At 44.3% G+C, this 16,443-nt stretch overlaps 1 long non-coding RNA gene across 2 annotated transcripts; it reads right to left on the minus strand.

The window, feature by feature from the left end:
- Nucleotides 1-923: 923 nt before the first annotated feature.
- On the minus strand, nt 924-5,780 carry LOC306929641. 2 transcript variants are annotated; one of them, XR_013790819.1, is made up of 5 exons: nt 5,599-5,780; nt 2,748-2,813; nt 2,012-2,156; nt 1,811-1,927; nt 924-988 (listed from the first exon to the last, which is right to left on the minus strand). It is a non-coding gene; the product is annotated as an uncharacterized lncRNA (long non-coding RNA). The 2 variants fall into 2 exon arrangements; XR_013790820.1 differs by lacking the exon at nt 5,599-5,780 and adding an exon at nt 3,832-3,944.
- Between the last annotated feature and the right edge of the window lie 10,663 nt (nt 5,781-16,443).

The raw sequence follows: 16,443 nt of genomic DNA on the forward strand, positions 1-16,443 counted from the left end.
CACCAAGGAACAGGCCACTTGCCTGTAGGAAGTAAAGGACTTATATACCTTGGGTCCTTTGTGAGTGAAGATGGCAGCTCCACAAAAGATAAAAGCAAGAATTGGGATAGCAACATCAGCCATGACTAGACTATACAGTATTTGGAAACAAAACAAATAATAAATCAGCTTCTCAGTGACGGTCAGACTTTACAAGTCACTTGTACTCTCCACCCTATTCCATTGGCTCTGAAAGCTGGGCACAGGATACAGTCGTTTGAAAGCAAGTGTGACAGAAGAATGCTACATATATCGTATAAGAAGACCGGACAAATGATTATGTTAAGACAGTTTAGCTACCACCCATGCTGGAGAACAGGAGCCTCTACTCTCATGGTCATGTCACAAGACATACCTCCCTGTCAAAGACCAAAGTACAGGGGACAGTGGAGGGAAAGTGGAGAAGAGGTAGACAGGCCTGAGTGGACAACATCAAGGAGTGGACTGGCTGCAGCTTTCAAACCCTGATATGGACAACAGAAGATCGAAAGCACTGGAGATACCAGAGTGCCCAAGCATCCACCATGACACCTGTACAACCCCCTAGGCCATGGGATGAGTGAGTGTGTGAAATACTGAATCAAGCAACTTAAACTGTATGGGGTGTTCACAGAAGCCTGTGTAGACGTTAAAATGACCCCAACACAAAAAAGCCAACTTATCAGGAGGTAGTTGTTTACGCGTGTGTGTGTGTGTGTGTGTGTGTGTGTGTGTGTGTGTGTGTGTGTGTGTGTGTGTGTACGCGTGCGTGTGTGATACCAACCAAGACTGTGTCAGATGGTGTTTTTTTCTAGTGGGGCTGTGCCCCATTGTCCTGTGTGTACTCTCTGAGCTCTTGCAGCCCTATTCCCACCTCAAGCACGAGCTCCTGTGAACCACTTTGACCACTCCTCTCCCTCCTTCTGGTGAATGTCCTGTGTGACTGCCACTGTGTTCTTCTTTAGTGTCCCTAAAAATAAACAACAAGAAGCTGACTTAGTAATGCTAGCTTGATTCTGACATTATGAAACATTATGAGACGTGTATATTTTAAATAATATAACTGAGGCCACTAATGGATTGGCCACCTTATTAAAGGCCTATTCATAGTCTGGATTTTCGGTGGTGAGGTGACCACCGCTCCGGTGGTGAGCTGACCACCGAAGCTGTAATAACGTGGAGCGGTGGTGAATAAAAACAGAGAGAAGGGCTGGGGAGAGCGGTGGTTTGCTCTTCACCGCGGCTCCGTGACGTCATGTTGTAGTTGCGGTGGTCACCTCACCACCAATAAAGACTATGAATAACGCTTAAGAATGTATCATGAAAGTTGTACTACAATCTAATCACACGGCCAAATGCTACAATAAATTACATGATTAATTATACATCAAGAATAGCTATGGTCTGTAAAGATATTTTTGCTGCATATTGAGGATTATTTTCTGAACAGAAAATTAAAAACAAACCAAAAAACAGTAATTCTAAATGTCTTGAGCTATGGTGGCAAATTTGTGAAATACAAACGGTGGCCTCTGTTCAGAATTGTTGTGATCCCTTTTCAGCAGTTACAGCTGTAATACTGTGGCATGCTTCTACTTGTGTACATCAAACATCAAATGTTTTGCCAAACACCATTTCAAGTTAGAATGACAAGAGGAAAGTTCAAGATAAATGTACAGTGGAGCAACCATTCTGTGCATGCAATCAAATTAAGGGCAAGATCCTATCAACTATGTGATTGTGATTAGAAACTACAAGTACATTTTGAAGTGAATACGATATTTCAACTTACAACTGGTTCCAGTAGGGCGGCTCCGTCTCTGTGTCCCACTTGAGGTGCTCACATTCAGGGTTCCAACAGCTGATCAGGGTTTCAGGTGGGCAGCAATTCCACTGTGACTCAGGGTTCCTACACATAATTTTACATTTCAAGATGTTAAATTCTCTGTATGTTTAAAGAAATGAAATAAATCTAATTCCATAGTTTACATACTTGCATGAGAACCTCCAGGGGACACACTGGGGCTGCTGGTTATACTCAGTGTCCACTTTCTTGCGGCTAACTCTCTGGGACACAGTAGTCAGTCCAACGCTGTTCATTCCACAGGGAGGTGTAGGTCACATGTCTTTGCGATGGCCTACAGTACATTCAATAAAAAAACGTACATTTTAGCAAACATAAAAAACTAACTTTAAGCAGTAGCATGGTGTGGGCCACAATGTCAAACAGCTCAGGAGAAATACAGATCACATGACATGCATGCAGGAGGAGTGAGCGCGCAGGAGTGTGGGGAATTGGAATGTGGCAGCCTGTCAGTCCAACCTACTTGATTCATGCAGACTCACATTGAATCCTCACTTCCTTGCTCAGATCGAGGTGGGACTTATGTGTCTAATAATAGAAGGGAAATTCCAGGTTGTGTGCCAATGTACTTGGCAAACACTTCAACACAGTGGTTTTGAAAGTGGGGTCTGGGGATCCCCAGGGGTCCTTGAGGGGATTCCAGGGGTCTCCAGATAAATTATGGATAATTGCGAACCAAATGGACCCTAATGTTGCTGCAACTCTGAGAACCAAATCCATTTTGTTTGACCACCATAACTGTACACTCTGTTATGGTGGTCCGTATTCTAATGCAGGGGTTCTCAAAGTGGGGTGCGAGGACCCCCACGGCCCTATATTGCCACAAAATATTATTAGAACCATTGCCCTAAAACAGCCATTTTACCTCCTCTGTCGTTTCAACATCAGTCTGTACATCAGATGGAGTCTCTGCTTCTGACATCGCATGTGTCTTCAAAAGAAAAGAGCACAAAAACAGGGGAAAGAGACATTAAAGTTAAAGCAATATTATGCCGAACCTTTGAATGGCATAGGGCTATCATACGCCTATCATATAGCCTCTCATTGCCTACTTACTCACACATGTGTTGTATTACACCTTGTAAAAGCTTAAAAGCTACTGGTGGGAAACTTGTTTTCAATGTGGAATAAAAACAGTTCTGGAGCCTTGTCAAAAGTAACAAGTTGGGTGCATGATGGCAATATTAAAAACCTATGTGAAATGCTAACAGTGGCCTATTTACAGATTTGTCACACACCCTATTCCACCAGTTATATAGCAGCTGTATGCTGTGGCATGCTTTTACTAGTGTACATCACATGTTTTGCAAAATTACATCATTAACTAATTCTAGGCGGGAACCCCTTTTTGTAACCCTACCCTTCTGGTCAGGAACCCCTTTTGGGTTTCTGTACACTATGTACAGTATTAAAGAATTACAAACAAATGATGCCGCTATATAAATATTAAGTTTTTCAGAAAACTTAGGTCATGATTTAGAAGGATTTTTTTTAGAATCGGCCTAAGTCCAAAATGGGTTAACCCATTAAGACCTGGAATGCATCTGTCACTTTAGCGTTTAACCACATTAACAATTATTTTATACTTTAGCTAATGAGAGGAAAGCTGAGTGACAACGTTTCGGTCTAAATTACTTTCATCAAGTATCTCAGGTCGTTTAGACCGACACGTTGTCACTCAGCTCAAATAAACTGTGGCTCTATAAATGATTTGCTATTTTTGGAACTAAATGCAAATCTTTGAATATATATTCTTTCACAGCAAACGATTTTAACTCAAATATTTGCTTCTGGTCGGTCCCTGAAACAAAATATTTTCAGCTGGGGGTCCACAGGGACATGAAAACATTCAAGCACCACTGATAGGGTTTTCAAAAAACTGGCAGGATTTAAGACATTTTGTAGTGTGGTCTCATGTAGAAATTTACATTTTAAACACTCAATTTTACCTTATGCACCATGAAAAAGAACTTCTTGTTATGTCCAGACATGGACACAGAACACAGCTAGTAATTTGTGGACTGGATCACTGGATCACTGGACATCTTAATTTCCAATTTACTTAAACAAATAGACGAAGAGAAGAATTACCCAAAAGAAACACAGACAGGCACATAAAAGCCCCCCCCCCCCCCAGCCTACCGTACTTCTAAAATCAAGACCTCCTTGTGACTGGTGTGGTGTCAACAAAAACAAATCAGGTGCACATACACAGACACATGCACAGGCACACCTTACAAACCTAAAACTTAAACAAGTGGTTCTCAACAAACTTGTTCATGTCAAGGACCCCCAAATTGACACTTATTAGCCGCAGACCAACATTTGAAAAGATATGCCAGGGACCCCCATAAGAGAAGATTTTCTCTCTTTTTTTCAAACATTTTCTATTTCAAGGACCCACAGTTTGACATGCATTAGGCTACGGACCCCCATGGCAATTCTATCTCTGGGACCACAATTTATATTGTAAAATCACACCCGTGTGAAGTGAGTGGTGCAACTCTGTGTGGGGGTCCCCGGAAGGTCCAGACCCACAGGAACGGGGCCAGGGGGTCAGCCGCCCCACGTCCGGAATGGTTGAAAAATGACAGACTTACGGTGTGGGGGTCCCTCTACTGTACTGTCACTGTACTGTACTGTATCACCCCAAATCATCATATATACAGTTAATATGTGTATGTGTTATGCTGCGCAACAGTTGTGAAAACCAACCAAAAGCTACTTTCTTGCTCGGACAGACCCAGCCAGCCAGCCAGCCAGGGACAGACCCAGGGACACACATAGCTGTCTATATAGGAGTGGTTGCACCACTCAAAAATAGTCAAATCAATGTTAATTTAACGCTGACAAATTTGTACACTCAGAGTTACAGACATGTAAGGGTCCATTTGTACAATCAGTACAAATGGACCCTTACATGTCAGTTACAGTCAAGGACCCCCCACTTCCCCACTTTTAGAACCACTGACAGACCTGTAAATATATGCTCTCTCTCTCTCTCTGATCTCCAACTCAGCAGAGCAGGCAGGCAACAAGTCACGTAGCCAAGAGAGCTATCTCCCAATTTACAATATTGTTACTGCTGCTAGTATTAACTACTGGTTGTTTAGGATAATTTATAACCAACAAGCAGATATGAAAGAAATCGTCATGTTGTTCCATGTTAAAAGATGAGTCAATAATATAAAAGATAAATGTAGTAAAAACAAGGTGAATCAGTTATTCTTGTGCTGTGTTTCAGGGTTGAGCTGCTTAACGACCACACTGTTTTCAAACGTTTTACTACCGGTATTATTATTATTAAGGGTCCATTTGGTGGTTCCTGACTCCTGTACTATCAATCATTTAGCTGGGGACCCCCTGGAGCTCTCAAAATACAGTCAAGGACCCCACTTTGAGAACCACTGACTTAAACAGACCTGTAATGCTCTAGCCTCTTGCTAGAATCTCGCTCTCTCGTCGCGGGACCGTCGACACACTTTTACCCAAGCATAGCCACTTCCAACAGCGTTTGTGTCTGTACCATGCAGCACCAAAAGCAATAATTTGAAACCCACAAAACGTCAGATGTTCATTGTTGTTGCCTTCCTTGTTATTTGTAATAATAAAGCCCGCAGCTGACTCTTATTTTAGTTATTGAAGCAAAATGCACAGCAGATAACAGAAGTTAAATGTAGATTTACTGGTCGAAAAAATAGGAAGCATGCTCTTACCTGGCCTGTAGCTGTATTGTCATGTCTGCTCCCGTGCTTGCGGACGCATGTCGAACCAATGCTCCGTCGGACCATAGTATGCCTCCCCCTAATCTTGTGACTTTGTGTTCCAAACGGCTCCATGTTGTTGCAGATTCCATCACACAAATAGATCGGGAATTTCTTATTTCCTTGTTCAACTGCCTTTGATGACTTTATGTCTGTTAATTTAATGTGAATCTCTTTCTGTAGCGGATGGAACGGTTACGCAGGTTAGTTTTCAAACAGCTCTCTCCGCGCCTGTCTGACTATTTGAAACTCACCACGTCATTTCCTGAGTCAGTGAAGCACGTGACCCAGGACAACCAATCGCATTCGCGTTTCAAACGGAAATGCAATGCATTCTGGGACGATCTGTAGTTTATTTGAGTGCTATTCATTTAATTAATGCTGGAACATTATAAAAAAAAGTAATTATTATACATTGAGATAGCCATAGAGGTGTAGCCTGCAGCTAGAGTCTTCAACGTTTGTCAGGCCAATAACCCCTTCAGAGAGATGAAGCAGGGACCTCTATAACATACATAAAATTGTGTTGCAGAATAAAATAAACATTTCCATAGATTTCATAGCTTCATATACACTTGTATAAATACATGTTTTCATGTTAATGTGTATTTTCAGATATTTAACGACTAAATTCCCTCAATTCTTAACCTTTGCCAAAGAGCTGATCTACAAGCTTACATTTTGTAAGCTTATGCTTAAGCTTATTATGATGAATTCCTGTTCTGTCCTTTGTCTATATAGAAGTGTCTATTTGTACGTCTCTAAATGTTTTTGATGAATTGAACATGGTGGACCCTATTGGAAACAAGTGTAATGCTTAATTGGGTTGTCCACTCACAGTTAACAGCCTTTGTATTGAGTTTGTGCTTGAAATGTACTGTAATTCTGCAAACTGTTAATAAATGTTTCAATCAATCAATCAATCAATCAATGCCTGACAGGCCTGTTTACAGTATGACAGACAGTTGTAAAGACAACAAAACGTGTCCTGGCTCATATTCTTTTCTAGGGTAATATAGTTTGGGTGCCAATGCAGGGGTCATGTGTCAAGACTTTGTTTTTACATGACATTGTTCTGTGTTTGTGCGTGCGTGCGTGCATGCATGCGTGCGTGCGGGTGGGTGATTGGTCTTCGATAGGGAGACCACTTGAACCCTATCACTAGGCCTATTATAGGGGAAACGTCCAATCCAACTCGCCCCAAAATATCAGATCTACAAGCTCACAATGAAATCAATTTAACATATTTTGTTAAATTGTATACAATGTGTAGTGGGGGTCCTTCGTCTCCATCTCTCAGCTAAGGGGTCCTTGGCCTGAAAAATGGTGAAGACTCGATTATAGCCTGGTGTTTGAAGGAACTTGGATCAGTCAGATGCACAGACAGAGAGGTGTGCCTCCCTGTCTGTGCATCCTCCTGTTGAGGACGCGGCAGTGGTTCTGGCTCAGGGGTAGAGTGGCCGGTAGAACAGCCGGATGGAACCGTGAGGTTCCCAGTTCGATACCAGGCTCCCCCAGAGTTAGTGTCGAAGTGTCCTTGACCAATACGCGGCTGAACCCCTAATAGGGCAGTTAAACTGCTCCTGAAGTGCAGGTTGGTGACTTGCATGGTTTCCTCTGCCATTGGTGTGTGCAAGGGTGAATGAATGTAATGCACAATCTATGTAAAGCGCTTTGGATAAAAGTCCTATATAAATGCACCATTTTGTCCAACTAATTGGTTGACAGGTTTATCAGACGCAGGTATCCACAGACACAATCCAACCCTCCTCAAATTAGTATGGGATCACTCTCTCTCTCTCTCTCTGTTTCTCTCTCTCCGTCCCTCCCCCACCCACCCGTTTGTCTGTCTGTGTCTGTCTGTGTGTCTGTGTCTGTGTCTGTGTCTGTCTGTGTGTCTGTCTGTCTGTGTGTCTCTCTCTCCTCTCTCTCTCTCTCTCTCTCTCTCTCTCCCTAAAACATGCACACTTCTTTTTCTGCTCGATGTTGCGACATCACTCAATGAAATGACGTACGTAGGGCTGCCCTGGAGGCCGCCCTAGTAGTTTGAAGACGCACGTTTCCCACAAGCCTGCACAGCCAGTTTTCGCACCTGTGTCACAGCTTGAAACAATAGGAATGACCGGCCTTGGATGCATATCAATGGTGATGGCCAGGTCCATTGTGTCGAGTCGACTGTACTGTAGGTGGCTGATGGATTTACGATGATAAACTAATTCAATTTCAGATATGACGTTTGCAAGGTAAATGAATAATTAAACACTAAAACACTAACACTAAAGTTTGCCCATTACAGTTGATATACAGTATATTCTGGGTATATTATGTCTACATTTAAGAGGTTATTTCAATTGGTGATCGCTCGTGAGTGTGCATGTGTGCGCGGCATAGCCCCACTACTTGAAATATCCACAGCACATCGCTGGACATAGGCATTATAGTCCCACACACAACATGTGCACGCCTAACTGCTATTCACTAGTTGACGTCTGTGCATGTGCTGCCTACTTCAGATAATCATTTTATACATAATTCTCTCCCTAGGGAAATATCCGCCCATTTTGCCCAGAATAGCAGATCTACAAGCTCATTAAATCAATGAAAAGCTTCCATCTGCAACACAATGTTATAGGCCTACAATGGCCGGTACTCTCTCTCTCTTTGTCCGTCCGTCCGACTGTTCGTCCATAAACCTTTATACGTTCAGTTATTTTTGGCAAGGCAAAACTGGTCAACCTTGTATGGGTCCTGTATGGGTTATGTATGGGCTAAGTGGGCATGGGTTAGAACTGGTCACTCATGTCTGGTTCCTATATAGGTTATGTATGGGCTAAGTGGGCATGGGTTAGAACTGGTCACTCATGTCTGGGTCCTATATAGGTTATGTATGGGCTAAGTGGGCATGGGTTAGAACTGGTCACTCATGTCTGGGTCCTATATAGGTTATGTATGGGCTAAGTGGGCATGGGTTAGAACTGGTCACTCATGTCTGGGTCCTATATAGGTTATGTATGGGCTAAGTGGGCATGGGTTAGAACTGGTCACTCATGTCTGGGTCCTATATAGGTTATGTATGGGCTAAGTGGGCATGGGTTAGAACTGGTCACTCATGTCTGTGTCCTATATAGGTTATGTATGGGCTAAGTGGGCATGGGTTAGAACTGGTCACTCATGTCTGGGTCCTATATAGGTTATGTATGGGCTAAGTGGGCATGGGTTAGAACTGGTCACTCATGTCTGGGTCCTATATAGGTTATGTATGGGCTAAGTGGGCATGGGTTAGAACTGGTCACTCATGTCTGGGTCCTATATAGGACCCAGTACTTTCCCTATGGGTCCTATATAGGATTATGTTTTTTGGGAAATTTGGCGCCACCTTTCGGAACTTTCCCGACGTCGCACAGGAACGGGGATGGTACCGTTGGATTCAGCGTGGAAAGGTAAGTCCGGCCAAGTGGTCTTTTTTAAAAATAGGGATAAAGTCCATAGCACACCTAATTAAGAGTGGTTAACTCCGCCCACAAAGGTCGCACAGGGGCGTGGCTCACATCCACACGTAGGGCTCGATGATGCGCACACGCAGATATGCGTTTCCTCGCACACGGTCATGCGGTTCAGAAAACTAGGGTTAGACTTTGACGCGCGATAGCTCCGCCCACAAGGGTCGAAAATGGGCGTGCCTTACATCCACGCTTAGCTATCGATGCGACAATCGCGCCAATATGTGTCTCCCCGCTCACGGACGTGTGGTTCTCAAAATTAGGGTTAGCATTTCACCATTCAATACACTCTAAGGTTTATCATGTCTATAACGCTTGTGGATGACAGGTCAGAGTTGGAGAACTCTTGCTACGGGTGTCGCACAAGAATGGCGGACCAATCGGAGCGTAGATCTCGGAGTGCTGTACGCGCCCATGTAAATTACTTGGCTGGCGGACCTATCGTTACCGAGCTATCACGCGTCGAAAACTAACCAATTAACTAGCCAATTAAGAGAACCGTAATTCCGTGTGCTGGGAAACGCATATCAGCGTGTTCAGCTCGTCGTGCTGAGTCCGAAAATGGTCTCACTTTTTTCCAGACATGTTTCGAGGGCTAGGGACCGATAGGAGGCGTTTACACCCACTTCCTAACATCGTAGAGAGATGAGACCACCACCGTTGAAATCGGGTCGAAAAAGTAAGTGGGGATACATACCCATTGATTATTTTAAAACATTGGAAATATATCGTTTCTGGGTGCATTTGTGACACTTTTACGTAACCCATATGGGACACAGACATGCGTGCCCAGTTCTAACCCATGCCCACTTAGCCCATACATAACCTATATAGGACCCAGACATGCGTGACCAGTTCTAAACCATGCCCACTTAGCCCATATATAACCCACAAGGGACCCATACATGCATGACCAGTTCTAACCCATGCCCACTTAGCCCATATATAACCCACAAGGGACCCATACATGCATGACCAGTTCTAACCCATGCCCACTTAGCCCATATATAACCCACAAGGGACCCATACATGCATGACCAGTTCTAACCCACGCCCACTTAGCCCATATATAACCCACAAGGGACCCATAGATGTGTGACCAGTTCTAACCCATGCCCACTTAGCCCATATATAACCCACAAGGGACCCATACATGCATGACCAGTTCTAACCCACGCCCACTTAGCCCATATATAACCCACAAGGGACCCATAGATGGGTGACCAGTTCTAACCCATGCCCACTTAGCCCATACGTAACCCATATGGGACACAGACATGCGTGCCCAGTTCTAACCCATGCCCACTTAGCCCATACATAACCTATATAGGACCCAGACATGGGTGACCAGTTCTAACCCATGCCCACTTGGCCCATATATAACCCACAAGGGACCCAGACATGCGTGACCAGTTCTAACCTATGCCCACTTAGCCCATAAGTAACCCATATGGGACACAGACATGCGTGCCCAGTTCTAACCCATGCCCACTTAGCCCATACATAACCTATATAGGACCCAGACAAGCATGACCAGTTCTAACCCATGCCCACTTAGCCCATATATAACCCACAAGGGACCCATACATGCATGACCAGTTCTAACCCACGCTCACTTAGCCCATATATAACCCACAAGGGACCAACAGATGGGTGACCAGTTCAAACCCATGCCCACTTAGCCCATACGTAACCCATATGGGACATAGACATGCGTGCCCAGTTCTAACCCATGCCCACTTAGCCCATACATAACCTATATAGGACCCAGGCATGCGTGACCAGTTCTAAACCATGCCCACTTAGCCCATATATAACCCACAAGGGACCCATACATGCATGACCAGTTCTAACCCATGCCCACTTAGCCCATACATAACCTATATAGGACCCAGACATGGGTGACCAGTTCTAACCCATGCCCACTTGGCCCATATATAACCCACAAGGGACCCAGACATGCGTGACCAGTTCTAACCCATGCCCACTTAGCCCATAAGTAACCCATATGGGACACAGACATGCGTGCCCAGTTCTAACCCATGCCCACTTAGCCCATACATAACCTATATAGGACCCAGACAAGCATGACCAGTTCTAACCCATGCCCACTTAGCCCATATATAACCCACAAGGGACCCATACATGCATGACCAGTTCTAACCCACGCTCACTTAGCCCATATATAACCCACAAGGGACCAACAGATGGGTGACCAGTTCAAACCCATGCCCACTTAGCCCATACGTAACCCATATGGGACATAGACATGTGTGCCCAGTACTAACCCATGCCCACTTAGCCCATACATAACCTATATAGGACCCAGGCATGCGTGACCAGTTCTAAACCATGCCCACTTAGCCCATATATAACCCACAAGGGACCCATACATGCATGACCAGTTCTAACCCATGCCCACTTAGCCCATATATAACCCACAAGGGACCCATAAATGCATGACCAGTTCTAACCCACGCCCACTTAGCCCATATATAACCCACAAGGGACCCATAGATGGGTGACCAGTTCTAACCCATGCCAACTTAGCCCATACGTAACCCATATGGGACACAGACATGCGTGCCCAGTTCTAACCCATGCCCACTTAGCCCATACATAACCTATATAGGACCCAGACATGCGTGACCAGTTCTAAACCATGCCCACTTAGCCCATATATAACCCACAAGGGACCCATACATCCATGACCAGTTCTAACCCATGCCCACTTAGCCCATATATAACCCAAAAGGGACCCATACATGCATGACCAGTCCAACCCACGCCCACTTAGCCCATATATAACCCACAAGGGACCCATAGATGGGTGACCAGTTCTAACCCATGCCCACTTAGCCCATATATAACCCATATGGGACACAGACATGCGTGCCCAGTTCTAACCCATGCCCACTTAGCCCATACATAACCTATATAGGACCCAGACATGCGTGACCAGTTCCAACCCACGCCCACTTAGCCCATATATAACCCACAAGGGACCCATAGATGGGTGACCAGTTCTAACCCATGCCCACTTAGCCCATACGTAACCTATATAGGACCCAGACATGGGAGCCCAGTTCTAACCCATGCCCACTTAGCCCATATATAACCCACAAGGGACCCATAGATGGGTGACCAGTTCTAACCCATGCCAACTTAGCCCATACGTAACCCATATGGGACACAGACATGCGTGCCCAGTTCTAACCCATGCCCACTTAGCCCATACATAACCTATATAGGACCCAGACATGCGTGACCAGTTCTAAACCATGCCCACTTAGCCCATATATAACCCACAAGGGACCCATACATCCATGACCAGTTCTAACCCATGCCCACTTAGCCCATATATAACCCAAAAGGGACCCATACATGCATGACCAGTCCAACCCACGCCCACTTAGCCCATATATAACCCACAAGGGACCCATAGATGGGTGACCAGTTCTAACCCATGCCCACTTAGCCCATATATAACCCATATGGGACACAGACATGCGTGCCCAGTTCTAACCCATGCCCACTTAGCCCATACATAACCTATATAGGACCCAGACATGCGTGACCAGTTCTAACCCACGCCCACTTAGCCCATATATAACCCACAAGGGACCCATAGATGGGTGACCAGTTCTAACCCATGCCCACTTAGCCCATACGTAACCTATATAGGACCCAGACATGGGAGCCCAGTTCTAACCCATGCCCACTTAGCCCATATATAACCCACAAGGGACCCATACATGGGTGACCAGTTCTAACCCACGCCCACTTGGCCCATCTGTAACCCATATCGAACCCACAATATTTGCCCAGTTCAAGCCCATGCCCACTTAGCCCACATAGAACCTACCTGGAACCCAGTATAATTGCCCAGTTCTAGCCCATGCCCACTTGGTACCCATACGCACACATGCACCCCATATGGGGCCCACTTGGACATGTTAGCTGGGGAAGTGGTTTGACGAAATGGATTTGGCCATAGGTGGCAAGCCATCAATAACGCCACCTATGCTCATTGCCACTTCATGGATAGAGAACCCTCCCAGATCTGATTCTGTCACATCTTCTCAAGCCTCCTCCCCCGATTCAGTTCCACCAGAGAGTTCAGATCCAGTCCCAGCAAAGAAGCGGCGTGATGGGGTCCTCGAGTTGCTGGAGAGAGCAGAGGAGAGAGAAGAGGCAAGAGCAAAGAGAGAAGAGACGAGGGAGGATAGAATGTTGTCTCTCCTTGAGAAAATTGTGGAAAAAATGTAGTGTTAAGAAACCCATTAAGACCTGAGGCCGGTTCTAACAAGAACGTTTTCTAAAACCTGTGGTGCTCAAACATTTTCATGTCAAGGACCCCATGTATTTGGCACCCGCATCTAAAAATGTTGTTCCTGGCACGATGAAAATGTTGAGTGCACCACTGATACGTTTTTCAGAAAACTGTCAAGATTTGGAAGATGTTTTGTACATTGTGGTCCCAGGTCTTAATGGGTCAAATCACAAGCAGCTGTCCAAGCTCAAACATTTTCTGCTATTTTCTTCATCATTCCGCCTTTTTGGTGGGACTGGATCTGGATTTATTATTATTTATTTATTTTTGTTAAAATGTAGGCCTGTTTACATGAACAGTTATATTCTGTTAAATTGTTTATATGCTGCTAAAGCTGTATTATTGCACAGTAATCTGTTCCATGTTGAAGAGGAGGGTGAGTTTGAGCCATTTTGAAGAGAGGAGGGTGAGTTTGAGCCGATGAGATGAAGGAGCTCAGCTCACCTTGTTATAAATGTTTCTTCCCTCTTGTTTTGATTGTTGCCCTCGTGTCTGTACAGAACTTTGATCCAACATATTATTTTACTTTGGATTTGTATGACTATTTTGCACTTACTGAAATGCATTGAGGCAAGTATTTACTTTTCCCCCTACAATGCACTTGTTACACAATGCACAAGTAGTGCTTGTTAGGGGGGGGGGGGGGGGGGGGGGAGACAGACAAAAACAAATGTTCAGAATCATTTAATTTTTATTTGCCAAATAAATTGTCTGAACTGGAATGATACTGCAACTGATTCCTATGCTGAGTATTTCTTGAACAATTTGTTATAAAAAAACTGAATACTGTATTACTATAACCATTACTAACCTGTTATATATACATGCCATATTATAGTAAAATAAATAAATATAGCCTAAATAATGTTCATACAGTTCATACAAATACATTACTTTTTAAATACATAAATGATATAATTATATCATAAATAAATGAAAAAAATATATATAAATAAACCATAATATAAATATATATAAATATTTACAAATAATCGTGGTCATTCAGGGCTGCAGGAGGGTTTGCTGCGGCTGAGAGGGCTGCAGCAATGTGTGCACGCAGCTGTTCCCCATCCTCCTGGTCCTGTGGATGCTGACCGCCCTCATTTCCATCCAGCGCCTCTTCCTCTTCCTCAGGCTCAAAGGTATCGCCAGCTCTGAGGCAAATGTTGTGCAGAATGGCACAGCAGGCAATGACCTTCACAGCGAATACGTGGTGCACTTCCAGGGCCTTGAGAAATATAGAACGCCATCTAGTTTTCATCATGCCAAAGGACCGTTCAACGACAGAACGGCCCCTGGCATGGTGCCTGTTGAACCTCCGTTCCACTGGGTTCCTCACTGGCTCCCTGTAGGGTGTGATGACTGCGATGGGGTTAGACAGGCAGGGATAGCCCCCATCCCCTAGGATGTAATAGCCTTCAGGTGGGTATAGTTGTTGCACATACATTGGGCTATTTCTCAAGATGCGCAAGTCATGGACTGAGCCTGGGTACCCAACAAATATGTCCAGGAAGATAGCCTCACTGTCACACACTGCCTGCATCTGGATGGAATGGAACAGTTTTCTGTTGAAATAACACTGGCCATCTTGGAGAGGGGGCTTAATTCTCACATGGCACCCATCGATAGCTCCCACAGCCCTGTTGAATGCTGGGTTTCCAGCCCGAGTCCCAAACCCCAGTCCAGTGGCAGCAATTTCATTGGCGGGGGGGAAAAAGATGACACGGTTTTTCATTCTGATGATCTGGTTTGCCACGCGATGGACAATGTAAAAGACGGTGGAGCGTGGGATGTCAAATGCTCTTGACACCAACCGATATGAGGCTGCACTGGCCAGCCAAAACACGAATACCAGAACCTGGAGATGATGAGCCCAGCCAAGGTCAACTGGAGCATCGAGGGCTTGTATCAGAAGGCCTATGGTGTGCCTGGAGAGTCGGAAGTCAGGGCGTAGGTCCCTCTGGTCATCAAAGTACATTCTCAGAATTGGTACATGATGGTTGATGATACAGTACTGAGCTGGTCGTTCAGTCTGTAAATAAATGGATATATAATCATGAATTAGTATAATAATAATCAACACTTTCATGCATGAACTGATTCCTGCTATAACTATTTCTATATGTAATAAAACTATTAACCTCTTAGCCTGCCGCCATTAATTAATCCCTCGATTGCGTATTGCCATGGTTTAATCACGCGTGACACTTACTTTGAAGAGCCAAATATCCGTATCGCATTTTACTATGAAACCATTCCGTGTGTGTTGACGAAGCTGGTGCTCGTTCTCTCGGTCGGTGGTGGAAAAAGTGGACCGCGAGTATCACAGCGCCTGCTACAGGCCGTTGAAAACGCTTGTCTGGGACAAAGCGTCCTCTGCAATGTCGCTTCTGTGAGATAAAGCCGTCTGAAAACAGAGCCGGCAATGTTAGTGGATGCGCGCGCATTTTCAAAATGGCCGCGCCCATTGTGTCAGAAGCATAACAAAGCTAACGGACGGTAGATTTCGATACGATCGTATTAAAACATGCATTAATGAATACATCGCTGTTAAAACGGCTTTCCCGTTTGTGGCAGGCTACAAGATTCTACGTGTTAATATTCCTATGTTCCTGGCGGGTAAACGATTAATACTGTATTACTATAATCATTGCTATACTGATGTACATGCCATATTATAAATACATGGTAAAATAAATAAATATAGCCTAAATAATGTTCATACAAATATTACTTTTGAAATAAATACATACTATAAGTTTTACTATTTATATAAATCATTAAATAAATAAATAATGCTAATAGAAACAATACTATTTACAAAGGTCCAGGGTTAATAAAATGTCTGTTAACATGGTGTCCTGAAATGAAATGTGTCTAAACAATATTCCACTACAATACAATACAAAGTTCGACATTGGTTTCATTTGGTTTGTACTTTATACTTACAGTTTGACGTCTTCC

The sequence above is a fragment of the Electrona antarctica genome (assembly GCF_951216825.1).
Source record: "Electrona antarctica genome assembly, chromosome: 9".
NCBI classification, from domain to species: Eukaryota; Metazoa; Chordata; class Actinopteri; order Myctophiformes; family Myctophidae; genus Electrona; species Electrona antarctica.